This window comes from Penaeus monodon, chromosome 16 (genome assembly GCF_015228065.2).
Source record: "Penaeus monodon isolate SGIC_2016 chromosome 16, NSTDA_Pmon_1, whole genome shotgun sequence".
NCBI classification, from domain to species: domain Eukaryota; kingdom Metazoa; phylum Arthropoda; class Malacostraca; order Decapoda; family Penaeidae; genus Penaeus; species Penaeus monodon.
This window is the reverse complement of record NC_051401.1, coordinates 26555275-26560274: the sequence shown is the minus strand read 5'-3', so window position 1 is coordinate 26560274 and position 5000 is coordinate 26555275.

The window sequence follows — 5000 nt, the reverse complement described above, 5'->3', positions numbered from 1 at the left end:
AAACCAGCAACCTGACGGATCCAGTTGCTCTGTGGGAGTCCTTCAAGCTCGTAACACTCGAAGCAGCTCAGGAGTCCATTGGCGTACGCCCAAGGACAAGGCAGAATACCATCTCCCTGGAGACATTAGAGGCCACTGAAGCGTGTCGCAAGGCTCGGCTGAATGGGAATCAAGTCTTGCGTCGTTCCATGGTGCGTAGGGCTCGGACACTGCTGAGAAAGGACAAGGAACAGTTCATCAGGAATCTTGCTGAGGAGGTCGAAGGCCATTTCTTGGTAAATGACCTTCGCCCTGCCTACCAAGCCCTGAGAAAACTGAACCCTAAGCCCTCCTCACAGATGACTGCAGTCCGATCAGCGGATGGACGGATCATCTCAGATCATGTTGGGGTTCGTGAACGTTGGGCTGAATATTTTGAACAGTTGTACCAGGTGGACCCTCCAACAGTTAGCTTGGATGCAAGCGATGTCTCAGTGCCTGTGCTGGACCCACCCATCGGCGAGGAACCTCCTACCCTAACAGAGGTTAGGCTGGCGATTTCCAAGCTGAAGAGTGGGAAAGCTGCAGGCATATGTGATATCCCTGCTGAATTGCTAAAGGCTGGGGGTGAACCTATGGCTCGGGGCCTGCATACAGTCCTGACTGCCATTTGGCAGTCTGGTACCATTCCCCCTGACCTGCTGAGGGGCGTGGTCATCCCTCTCTGGAAGGGGAAAGGGATCGATGGGACTGTAGCAACTACCGTGGCATTACACTGCTCAGCATACCAGGCAAGGTTCTCGCTCACATTCTTCTGAAATGGATCCGCAACCACCTACTGAGGCACCAGAGACCGGAGCAGTCTGGATTTACTCCTGGCAAGTCCACAATAGACCGTATACTAGCGCTTCGAGTAATTGTGGAACGCCGTCGTGAGTTTGGTCGTGGGTTGCTTGCAGCCTACATCGACCTCAAGAAGGCGTTTGACTCTGTGCATCGAGAATCGCTATGGGAGATCCTGAGGCTCAGGGGAATTCCGACACAGATTATTGGCCTGATAGCAAGCCTCTATACTGGTACTGAAAGTGCTGTAAAGTGTGGTGGGGGTATGTCGAACTTCTTCCCTGTTAATTCAAGGGTGAGGCAAGGCTGTGTCCTTGCACCCACACTTTTCAACACTTGTATGGACTGGATAATGGGCAGAGCTACTAGCCAAAGTCAGTGCGGAGCAACACTAGGCAATATTAAGGTCTCGGACCTTGACTTTGCCGACGATGTTGCCATCCTATCTGAGTCCTTGGAGTCACTTGTGGCGGCTCTTGATGCATTTAGCAATGAGGCGAAGCCCCTAGGCCTAGAGGTCTCCTGGACCAAGACCAAGATTCAGGACTTTGGGGGCCTGTTAGGGGAACCCGTTCAGTCGATCCATGCTTGCGGCGAGGACGTTGAAGTCACAGAAAGTTTTACATACCTTGGTAGCGTAGTCCATATCTCTGGGTTGTCAGACCAGGAAGTCAGTAGACGATTGGTCTGGCAACAGGAGCCATGAACTCGATCAACAAGAGCATTTGGAGATGTCGGTACCTATGCAGAAGGACCAAGCTGCGTGTCTTCAAGGCCTTGATACTTCCAGTTTTGCTCTATGGAAGCGAAACCTGGACGCTATCCAGTGCCTTGGAGTCTCGCCTTGATGCCTTTTGTAACAAGTCCCTTCGGCGGATCATGGGGTACAGTTGGCAGGACCACGTGTCCAACCGGCGGTTACACCGTGAGACTGGCATGGGACCTGTTACTTGCATAATCCGGGATCGCCAACTCAGGCTATATGGCCACCTAGCTCGCCTCCCTATGGACGACCCTGCCCACCAGGTTGTCTCTCTGCGAGACAACCCTGGGTGGAGGAGACCTGTGGGACGTCCTAGGAGATCATGGCTTGGGCAGCTCGACGAGACCTGTCGCGAGGAACTAGAGATGGGCCGTGTGCCTGCCTGGAGACTCGCCTCGAGGGATCCTCGTGGCTGGAAGCGAAGGGTGGATGCGGCCATGCGCCACCGTCGGCGTTAGCCCCTTGATGATGATGATTATATATATATATATATATATATATATATATATATATATATATATATATATATATACATATATATATGCATATATGCATATATATGTTTGTGCTTGTGTGTGTGTGTGTCAACAATACGTAGCAAGGCCAGATGTACACTTCACACCTCCGTCCAAGCACGCAGCCCTTCTCCTTGGGCAGGACGCAGATGCAGCCCGGCTTTCTCTTTTCGCACAGGAACAAACATCCGTCCTCGAAGGGAACCGCCGCATAAAAGGACACGTCCGTAAGGCAGAGAGACACACAGAGAGGGACACAGCAGACGGCCCAAGCCACACAGGGTCCAGCTCCACCACCTCGTCCTCCACTCGGGGACACGGGGGTCTCTTGGGGGGTCTCATATCTGTCATCAAGAATAAACCAGCAAGCTAAGCTCCTTTTCACTGACCCACCCAAGTCCATCTCTCGTCTCGCTCACATCTAGTGACGCGGTGCTCGTAATCTCTCGTGTCACTCAATTCTGGTGGCTTACAGTGGCCACTCGCTTACATCTGGCGAAGTGGTGCTCCCAACTCACGTGTCGCTTACATCTGGCGACAGCGGTGGCCTTTTCGCTTACATCTGATGGCAGCGGTGTTCAAGAACCTCACAACGCCGACGCATATTCGCCTACCACCTCGCTCCTCGCCGACGCCTGTTGCCGATCCACGCGAAGTGCCTCCCCGCCTCTTTTAACGCCCAGCCATCGCTACCAAGTCCTCTTCGATCACGCCTACCCGCACCATGTCTGTCCTACTACTTCGTGCTGACCACTCACGCCTGTGCTACCCTCCTGACGAAGTCGCTGAAGATGTATCCTCGCACTCTATGCCGCCACACTCGCCAATCCGACTCACCTGCCTCGCTAATTCTTCGCGAACCCTCGTCAACACAGCCAGGATGTCGCAATTCTATCCAGCACCAACAATCTTCCTTGTTACTATTAAAAGTAAGTGTACCTATTAGTGCCAGAGTAACTATTGCCCTCCCTATACCCACCCACACCTTGCATACAAGTTGCCTTCTTTCAAATTCAAGTACACGCCACTCTACGAACGCACCACTACTAACTCTATACTACATAACTTCTCCCTGTCAACCATTGTTTTTTTTTAACACAATCACACACTGAGATCAAACCTAAGTGACACGCACCCTCACTTCACACCTCATTCCCCAGCCCTAACCATCCCGTAATTGATGTATTGTGTTAGTATTTTTCTTTCTGTTAGCATTTTTATCCTCAGATCGCACAATTTAGCATATATCATTTCTCTCAGAACAAATGAGTACCTTCAACTTTAATTAATTATTGTTATGTTTGGCTGCTCTCATCATATTATTCAATGTTATTTGTGTCGAATTAATGAAATTATCTATTTTTTTTCTCTTATATGTTATTCCTATCAGTAATCACTTCATTACTTCTTGCGTATTGTTAAATTCTGTGTATACACTATATCGTTCTTTATATCACTGTTTCTTCATACTTGCCGTGCTAATCTGTCGCTCGTTCACACGTAGATTTCGATCACCTGACAATCCTCTTATCTACCTACCTGCCCACTCTACTCGGAATTCACTCTAAGATTGCGTATTTTACTATGTGCCATCCCTATGACTAATAACTGAACCCAAATCTCTTTTACGACGTCCTCTCGAAGTTTGATATCTTGTCCTCAGTTTATGCTTCTTTAGTTTAAGGTTTGGTGAATATGTACTGATGGTAGTGTCTCCAGTTGCAAATAATGGCAACACATTGGAGACACCATGCTTTATATAGGCTTACTCGGTTACAATCACCGCAAGTTTATTTTAAGCCCGGCTCATGGCCGTAAACGAAGGAACCCTGCGCCCGCCGCACACTTACGCTCATACGACTGAAGCACCGAGACGCGCACTGTTTGATTTTCACCGCAAGTTATTTTAAGCCCGGCTCATGGCTGTAAACGAAGGAATCCTGGCCCGCTGCACACTTACGCTCATACGATTGAAGCGCCGAGACGCGCACTGTTAGAATTAAGTTCAGGCCCAGCTGCCTATGTGTTCGAAGCATATATACTTGCCTATTTACCCCAAAGATATGGAAGTCTTATTCAAATAACTTTTCTCTCTTCAATATGATGGTACCTTATTGAACTCGCTAATTGACACACCCTTCTTGTGACAAACTTTCCTTATTATGCTCTCATTTTCTCGCAATTTAGTAAGGTGATTGACAAATGCATTATCATCATCCTCCTTAGCCCCTTTACTGGCCTGGTACACTTATATTTCAGCTTCTGAAGACGATGACCATCCTCGCTACTGAATGTTGCACCTCAGTGCGAAACCTCTGCCACACCCGCTACCTGGCACGCGACGGCCTAGCGACTCTCTGATCACCAGGAACCATCTGTAGATACCAAACAGACCCTCTACTGCATCGTTTCAAGCGTTACAGTCGGCTCGAGGACGAGCCTTGCGCGTGGCCGAGCGATGTGAACAATACGTAGCAAGGCCGGATGTACACTTCACACCTCTGTCCAAGCACGCAGCCCTTCTCCTTGGGCAGGACGCAGATGCAGCCCGGCTTTCTCTTTTCGCACAGGAACAAACATCCGTCCTCGAAGGGAACCGCCGCATAAAAGGACACGTCCGTAAGGCAGAGAGACACACAGAGAGGGACACAGTAGACGGCCCAAGCCACACAGGGTCCAGCTCCACCACCTCGTCCTCCACTCGGGGACACGGGGGTCTCTTGGGGGGTCTCATATCTGTCGTCAAGAATAAACCAGCAAGCTAAGCTCCTTTTCACTGACCCACCCAAGTCCATCTCTCGTCTCGCTCACACCTAGTGACGCGGTGCTCGTAATCTCTCGTGTCACTCAATTCTGGTGGCTTACGGTGGCCACTCGCTTACATCTGGCGAAGTGGTGCT